Source organism: Acanthopagrus latus, chromosome 10, assembly GCF_904848185.1.
Source record: "Acanthopagrus latus isolate v.2019 chromosome 10, fAcaLat1.1, whole genome shotgun sequence".
Classification (NCBI taxonomy): Eukaryota; Metazoa; Chordata; class Actinopteri; order Spariformes; family Sparidae; genus Acanthopagrus; species Acanthopagrus latus.
In genome coordinates, this window is record NC_051048.1 from 17,613,907 (window position 1) to 17,623,371 (window position 9,465).

Consider the following 9,465-nt stretch of genomic DNA (forward strand, 5'->3'; position numbering starts at 1 on the left):
AAATAATCTAAAGTAGATCAGCTTGGTGCACCACCCTTGAAGAAGTGAAAAGGAAACCAATTCACCAAATCAGTCTCATAAAAACGGTACTAAAATGTTTGTAACTCTGATTAATAATTAACTGAAAATAGACAGAATGAAGGTTCAAAGGTATTCTATTAAACGCCAAGATGAGAACACACAATCTAACTAACATGTATATCTACAGGTGTGTGTGTGCGTGTGCGTGTGTGTGTGCGTGCACGTGCTTCAAAGTACCACCAAGTCTCACACTTTCACTGTCTGATGTTGGTTAATTACTGTGAAGTGAAACTGCAAAGTGATATTTCTGTGACGAGGCAGCAACATCTCCCAACAAAGTCCTGCACACATTCTTTTAGTCACTTATGAAACACTACGACTTGGTTTCAAAATCATGAATCTTTTTAATTGCTTCACAGAAAACAAGATTTTAAGGGCTCGTCGTTCACATGGATGTGAAATGTGTCGATAGGCATTAGTTGAACTTACAAATGTTCTGATGTGCGACCGTTGCAATTTTTTATTGTATGCAAAAATGACACAAAAAGAAACAGATTTTGTCCTGTTAGTTCTAATCAGCTCTAATGTTAATGAGGATCACTGCAGTTAGTTGTGTTTTTGCTCGACTGTTTTTGGATTGGTTTGCTAAAGTCTTTGTCTTTATATCTGGTTAACCACATCCTCATGTGTCTGTCACAGCTGGGTTTATGTGGAGCGATCCAGCTGAAGCCACATTTTGCCTACAGAGACTCTGAGGCTCATCTGATATAGAGCCTCAAATACAAACTGCCCCCCTGTCTTTAACTCTTCCCTTGACGTTTTAATCTAACACAGTTAGATCCAGTGCCTGCTGTTGACATTGCCGATGTATTCATGGTGTAACTGTGACAGAGCCAGTTTGTTTTTTAATCCCATTTTGAGTGAATAGGTACCTGCAGGAAGGAAACAGACGCAAATACTAGAGACTACTTTTTCCTCACTTTGTCCTCCCTTGTCTGTGGTTGTGGTTTTCATCTCTGTGTCCTCTTGTCTCTGTTACAGGTTGCTTCGGTCTCAGGGCTGGTTTTTAAAAGCAGCAGAGCTTCTTTGATCAGGATCGATGGTGGTTTGTTCAGGGAAGTAGCAAATTGTATGAGAAATTCTTAAAAAGGGCTACAGCTATAAGAAGAAACCAATCAGCATCATGGCTTCTTTGCAACTATGATCTATTGGCTACTGGAAACTCTTTCAGGGGCTTGAGCACATCTCCACCACCGCAGATATTTGGTCATTAACAACAAAAGCTGAACTGAAACTATATACGGGCACAACTTTTAAGTGTTTATGAAACAGTCTCTTGATTTCTCTGATGGTGATAAATAACCCGTAACAGCAAACGTGACCACGTACAAATGCATTACCTCATCGCGATCCATCCTGCGGCCTCTCTGTCACCCACTTCCAAATGACAACTTACAGACTGATCAGCATCTGAAAAGACAATGGATAATGAAAATCCAGAGTCACATGGAGCCATATTTCAAGGCAAAACAACATAATTAGGGACCCATTAGCTTCAGGTGGAAAATTGATCATTTGTCAGATTCCCTATATGCTTCAGTCAATTCTTCCCACCCCCGAGTGTGACACCAGAGGAAAATGGCCGCCGTGTGGTCTGCTGACATACGCGCTGACCCCAGACTGTATAAAATCCTGACACAGGCCCTGCACTGACACCACCATTCATGTGCATGTTGTATCTCACAGACATGTAGCGCTTATTTCTGAGGACGTTCATCTCCGTGTGGACACAAGCTATGTGAGGCAGCCATCACGTGTACGCAGGTTGTTAAAAAGCACGTATGACACAGGCCTAAATGCTGGAATGCTCATGCTGATTCCTCCAGTGTTGATTTCCAGAGTCAATTTGGATCTTTTATGTGCAATAAGGTCTTTGAGGCCTTTCTGGCGGTTTTGACAATAATCCCTGGTGGTTTGTGGTGTCCACAGACTTTTGTCAGTCACTTTTGTTTGTCAGTTTCGTCCTCTGCATTTATAATTGATGTCATTTGTATGCACAAAGCATTTTTCTATTTTATTTTATTTATTTTTAATATTTTTGTTATGATTACGTCATCGATATATTTAAATATATCAGATTAAATCAGGTGATCAAAACACTATTTTTTATAAGGCCTCAAATCAATTTCCAACAGTTTTGTACTGTTTTGCTCACAGTGCGCACCTTCAGTGACTGATGCTGGTGTATCCTGTGAAGTGAAACTGTCGATTACCATTTCTTCAAAAATGAAACTGAAGAAACGGACGGAAGGAGCAGTGATTCAGAAGATGCAAGTCAAGGCAGGACCAATTCTGCATGTATAGACCACCACATACCAACAAACACACAGTGACACACTGGTGAATTGTGCAATGGCGGAGGTGTCACCAATACTATATAAAGCATTAGTGGGAGTCTCATCTCATCATATTTTCTCTCATCACCTGTACAGCAGCTCTCCTTCCAGTCACCCAGCAGGTAAGATCACCAACTTCAGCTCACCATTAGATGGTTTCTACTGTAGACCTTTAAATATTACAAGTGAAAAAGTTGCAGATTGAGTTGCAGTTTCTCCTTCTTCACTTTGATTCAGATCAGCGATGGCAGCAGCAGCAGCTTGGTCCAGGAGCAGAGGAGTGGCTGGTGTCAGAGCCACTACAGGCCTGATCTCCATCTTCACTCTGCTGTGTCTGGTTTGCCTCTCAAGTTCACTGACTCATAAAGACGAGCTGGTAAATACACTGATGTTGAACCTCTCTGTATCTAGAACATGTTCACATTCATTTGAAAGTCCTCAGCCATTGTGAGTCATCGCATTATTGTTGAAATGAATGAATATCTGAAATTGTATGTACAACTACGTTAGCTGCCGACGAGCTGCTGTGATACTTACATGTTATCATCAAATGGAAATTCATGTTGATTCTCATTCTGGATTTGCAGAAAGACTTAAAGGAAACACTTCAGGAAGCACAAAAAGAATTGGATAAGGCGAAGGTGAGTCAGTCACACAGTTCATGTTGCCCACATAAATTATTTCAGAGTAAGTTTGGAGATTTGGAATACTGTGTTACTTTATGTACAGCAGTGCATATATGGTATATCTTTTCATTTTTTAGGCACAAATGGGCACCGCTAAAAATCTTGCGGCGCTATCTGTGGGTCTTATGGAGACCATAGATTCTGATGACTCTCCACAGCTGCAGGGTGTCAAGGACTTCGTAATGAGAAGAAAGAATGGAGTAGATATGATGGATGAGGAGATGAGAGCACGAACAGAGGAAATTGAAAAGAAACTGGAAAGACAAAGGAAGTCAATCACATCCCTTGAGGAGCAACAGTCTGAATTGTAAATCCCATGTCAGTCAGTGCTTCCACCTCTGATACTGCAGCTTTTGTATCTGTGAAATTTTTCTGTTTAATCCTTCAGCTTCATTTGAGTGTTTTTTTTTCTCTGAACTGGCTTTGAACTCATTTTTGACATAAAGTAGGAAGTTAGAGAGAGATGCAGTAATGACAGGGATGTGAGAGGTGTTGTACTACTTTTATTGACCACATTTACAAATGTACTGATGTGCAGCCATTACAGTTACAGTACTGGCAACAATGCTTACGCGGGATTGAATAAAATAAACTCATTTTACTCCTTTTATTTCTAGTTCAATATATTGCGGTGGACCACTAAAGAGAATCATGTTTCTGTTTTCTTCTGCTGATTTATTTTTATGGTTTTCTTGGAATAACTGAGTCTACAATACAAACTATAATCTTCTACATTTCTACCTATATGACTTTATTGAAATCAGGGCTATTGAAAATATATGCTGTGATATATTGTGTTGCATGAAATTCAGCATGTGTGGAAAACCCAAATAAATGTCCTACATGGGAGCTGTTGCTGTCTGCCGCCTTATTTCTTTACAGTTGTGAAATATGAAGGCCAGAGTTCTAACACAAGTATTTTCTCTGTATCTTTACTCATACTGCAAAAGTTACAACATTCAACATTTCATTAAACACATGTTGTCTCAGGATAGCCTCATAGTTTTTTTTTTTTCATTTTTTAGATCAAATAATACAAATACAAATAATACTACTACTGTCACTGATAAACACAATCATATGTACAGTCTGAACTCTGTGTGTCATGATGGAATGAGTTTATCTATGTTGAACTAACTTTATAACAGAAGTAAAGGGTCTGACCCTCCCTATAACCCTCAGTCCGATTCCAAATATAAGTTTCTTGTTGTTCACATGACAATATTATGACTGATCATTAAGATTCTTTACTCATAATCATTTCTTCCCTTCAAGCTGTGAAGTCCTGACCTCCAGTGGCTGAAGTCAGTGTTACATGCTCTGAAACAGCTTCTGTTCCATATTTAACTCACTCTGTTAATATATTAACTGCTCAGGTTTTGGAGCAATTTGTTGTTCACATCACTTAAAGAAAATTATTAAGGATTATAAACATAATTAAAATGCAGTTAGCCAAGTTATCCGACTGTGAGCTTGAATACTTTATATATACAGACTATTTGTAATAGCAGCTGGACAGACTGGGGCCCAGCAGGCTGACATCACTGAATTAAAACAGATGATCAAATACAGCAGGCTCACCTGGTCTGTAGTTGCTGGATCTGGACAGCAGGCACACAAGACGTGATCATCACATCACATGCGCAGCGATGCAGCTGGCCTCAACCGTCCGTCCCAAAACTGGACCTCACATGCAGCAGCCTATGTTAGTCGAATATAAGACACTAGAGTCACTCGCTGATGAGAAGCTTCTTAGCTTACAGACTGTTGTCGCTTCATAGTTCAGATGCTTTGATGGGAACGTTCAAGGCTGAAATGAAAGCTTGACAAAGCAGGCTGCTGCTGGGCTCCAGACCCTGAGAGCCACAGGCTCACTGCACCACTCAACTATATACCACATACTAAAGGTGCACTATGTAGTTTTAGAGAAATCGTTTTAATCAGATCTGCACTGACTGATCAATTCAATCATAAACAAATGAACTGAACAAACTCTCTTCATTGTCATGTCTGAATACACACTGAATACTGAATGAAACTGACTTTAAAGAACAACACAGTTTCAGATTTACTTTCTTTATATGCCTTGTGTGTAGGATGAACACTGCTTTTATCAATGTCCAACAGTATTGTATTGGATACAGGTTGTATAGATGTAACTTGTTCACAGGAGACATTTGTCATTTTTAAAGGTAAAGAACAGTTGACTATTAAAGTCACAGGTTTCTCCACTCTGTCAAAGGAGAGATTTATTGTAACCTGGCCACAATCCCTGACCCAGAGATGTCAGACTGTATCATGTGAGGTGAGTTGTGATGTGGGGGAGGTGCCCAAGCTACAGCCGCCCCTTAAAACCAATTTATGTACCATTGTACCAAATCAGTTAAAGGGTAAGTCCACCAATTTTACACATTTAGGTGTGTTGACAGGTCTCTGGGAGTTCTACTGCACATGAGGAAAAAAACAGAGTGAAGCCTTTTGTGGCTCCAGACGAAGCTGAATGTGATCTGATGAACTGCCTCCAGTGATGTCACTCAGTGTTTGAGATGAGGTGCCAAGTTCTGAGAAGTGGTCCGCTGGTCCAGCATGTCTCTTGTTGGACACTTTTCAACTCATCCTGGACAGTTTAAAAACAAATGATCAAAATCTGAGATATTTTTTGAGAGTCTTTTTATTCCTTTATTGTATTCTCCGTCCTTGTGCCTGGTGGTTTTGTGGAATTAATAAATTGCATCAAGTCAGTGCTTGCCTGTTTGCCATGTCCACATATGGGCAAGAAATGCCTTATATGTAGGGGGTTAACAGGTGAATCGCAACCTCATGTTCCATCATGAATGTTTATTGGTTTAGCTCTCTGTTCCATAAGTTAATCATTTTCTTCCTTTGTCACACATCAGGAGATCAATGGGCAAAAGGAATAAGTTACCAACCACTTCCTGCATCATTTACCTGTTTTCAGGAAAGGAATTTGATTTACCTGCAGTTTAAACTGTGTATTTAAGCAGTTGCTTTTGGCTGTATGGAGGGTTGGACGTCAGAGTGCAGTTGTGTGCACTTGATGTAAGTAATGTGAATTCTGGGAAAATGAGTTCATTTCAGAGTCCATTTTTAAAATCCACAGTGAACGACTTCATCTGTGGGCCCCATCATCTTGGTGTTACCTTTTTTTCTCCAACCTGCAAACCGTCCGCAGGGATGTATGTGTGTGACATCCACCATCACCAGCTGCATTACAAACGGTGAGAGTTGATATCAGGAGGAAATCAGAAATCTTGCAGAATAGCGCACAGATAACAATCTACTGCTCAGCATCGGCAGAACTAAGAAGTTGAGTGTTGAGTTTAGAAAAAATGAGGCTAATAAGACACACACACCTGTCTACAACGGTGAAGTTGGGGTGGAGCAGGCAAACACTTGTCTGTAAATATTAATTAAATGAACCCTCGTCAGCCTAATAAAAAAGAAGGCGGTATATTGGTTTCCTGCTCATTACAAAGTCAACAGAGTTCATGTTTTTAGGTTGCTGCAAAACTACTGTACAGGGGTGCCACAATTATGCCTATTGTTTCTCTAAGATTAGGCTGTTCGATTGTTTTTGGGGTCGATTTTGTGATTTGAAGAAGACAGAAACAAATGCATATGAAAAATATATATATTTATATATACATTTCTATGCGTCTGGCATGTCGCTTCATCAGATTCACTGTGTGCTTAATTTTACATCACATTTTACATAAAATACTGTGTATTTTTTAGTAGAGCCTGGCTGATCCAGCCCCAATGATATCATAGATATTGAAAATATCAGAGTACATATTTCTACTTTTCTGAGCATTTTGATGTGTGTTTTTGTGCTTAGATATGTATTTTCTAATATTCTGTGAAGCTGTGTGCTTCCTGTGTCTAGTCGTATGTCATGCTGGGGCTGAATCAGCCAGACTTTCACCTCCTGTGTACATTTTTGGATCTCATTATCTTATGCAAAATGATGTAAGTTTGCACCATGGAATTGTGGTGGCTGTTGATATGGTTAAATAATGGTGAATTGCTTTTAAGTCTCACAAAAGTGACAAAAGGCTGACATGTTGTTTAACTTCAGCTGCCATGGCACAGCGCACACTGTTCCTGCTGCTCGTTGGATTTGTGGGGACGGTGTGTATCATCATGATGTCATTCAACAAAATGGCCACGGCAGAAGAAAATGGAGGTACGATATACGTGTGTGTGCGTCAGTGTTTGAGCTTGAATTTCTTGCTGTTCCTGCTGCGCATCCTGCTTGTGGTTAGGCTGATTGTTCTAATGCAACCTCACCCCTGATTACTTTATTAAGGCTTCACTCATCATGTCAGCTCAGGGGCAAATATTTGGCCTAAGGCTTTCACCCCACCTGACAGTGGGAGAGGCGTTTGCGTCCGGGATGCAGCCCTCATTTCACAACTTCATACAGTACCTGGTAGACCCCGAGAGAGAGAAGGAGGGGCTCTTTGAACCCCACTGGAGGCAGATGCACAAGCTGTGCCACCCCTGCCTCATACAGTAAGGCCACCTGTCAGCAAGGCTGTAGCTGTATGTTCATGTCTCTTTATCTGAAAAGGTTTGTTGACCTGAAGAGAAATTAGATACACACAAATTGCACATGGTGAGTATTTTTTTTCCAAACACAGTATTCTCAACCAGCTAACAGTTGATTAAATAAAAATGTATTTATTGTAACAGCAGTAGAAGAAGCGCATTTCTTTATTAATCCTGATTTCAGCCACGTTTTCTTGCTCCATGTGTTTTCCTTTCCTGGGAGTGTTTGGAACATACACTCAAGTGATTCTGCTGTGTTTTTCACAAGGGGAATTGTGAAAAAAAGATTTGAATAAGAGTCAAGATCAAAAACCCCTGAACTTTGCGTAATGGAACTAGACCCTTAAAGCCACGGACCACAAAACTGTGCGGTCCACTGAGCAGTGCTCCTCAGGACGAGTAATCTGACACTGATGAGTAAATGCTGATTTCACTCGTTTGGCTTTGACTTTTTCTTTTAAACTCCTCAGGTATGATTTTGTTGGCCATCAGGAGACTCTTCAAGATGATGCTGAACTGCTGCTGAAGACCTTAAAGCTGGAGGACGACATCAAGTTCCCTCCTTCCTATGAAAACATGACGTCGCCTGATCATGTGTTAACCTGGTTCAGGACAGTTCCCCTAGAGGACAGGAGGAAGCTGTACAAACTCTACGAGGGCGACTTCAGGCTGTTTGGCTACCAAAAGCCAAGTGAACTGCTTGATGGTTGAGATGAGGTCATGATTTGGACCGTTTTCCACTTCCCTTTGCAGGCCATGGGTGAAAAGAGCAATCATTAAGGATTTATGCAGGAAAATCATGAGGAAATCGAACATTTTTGACTAACTGGTGTTTAAAAACAGGAATTTTAACCACTCAAATTTAATAATGGTTCTCATCTGATCTAATAATAAAGTCTAAAGAGTACTAACTTTTGCTTCTACCTTTCCTACACTACAGCGCTGAATTAAAAGCTAAAACATGCTACGAGTTTCAACCTTTTTATGTTGGAGGTTTTCAGCACTATATATCATGGCTCCACTTGCCTCTAAAGCGTTAAAAGGTTTTTCGGCTACGGTGACAGCCCTCGAGCTTAGGCCTAAAAGATTGCAAGTACTTAGTTCATACGGTTTAAAATTAGGTCATGGCGTCATTTCACATAGGTCTCTATGTTTTGGAGGTCAAGCATTAATGCCATGGAGGAAATATGATAATACAAATATAATACTTGTATAAAGTTTCATGCGGCTGTGACAGGCTTGAAAGATGCAAAAAGCTAGTGGCACAATTAAGATACTCAATTCCAACAGATATCCTGAAGAAGTAAAAAATGCAGAGTTTGTATAGTAAATCATGTCATTTGTCAAGTGGTTTTATTCAACATCCCCGTAAAGGACTGCAACCTGCGTTGCACAATAGAATGATAGTTTGAATAACATATTCTTGCACAGCACTTGTTTGTTGTTTTATGTAACTACACCAACTGATGGTGGCATTCCTGTTAATTGGATACCTGACAGGATGACATGTCCTGCACGTACATTCATTCCTGACAACAATTACACAACACACCTGCACATTTACACACACACAAAGGCGAGTTGAACTGTGAGCATATAAAGCGTTTCATGGTGCGTCATCTTGTCATTTTTCAGTAACAACCTGTACAGCAGCTCTCCTTCAATTTGTCCAGCAGGTAAGATCACAAACTTTAACTCACTATGAGACGGTTTACACTGTAGACGTTTGAATATTACAAAATTACAGGCACAGATGCATTTCGGGGGTTTCTTTTTTTCACGTCTCCGTC

At 40.2% G+C, this 9,465-nt stretch overlaps 1 long non-coding RNA gene across 1 annotated transcript; it reads left to right on the plus strand.

Moving 5' to 3' along the window:
* Positions 1–2,221: 2,221 nt before the first annotated feature.
* On the plus strand, positions 2,222–3,991 carry LOC119027869. Its single transcript, XR_005077495.1, has 4 exons — positions 2,222–2,539; positions 2,655–2,793; positions 3,005–3,058; positions 3,181–3,991. It is a non-coding gene; the product is annotated as an uncharacterized LOC119027869 (long non-coding RNA).
* Positions 3,992–9,465: the final 5,474 nt, after the last annotated feature.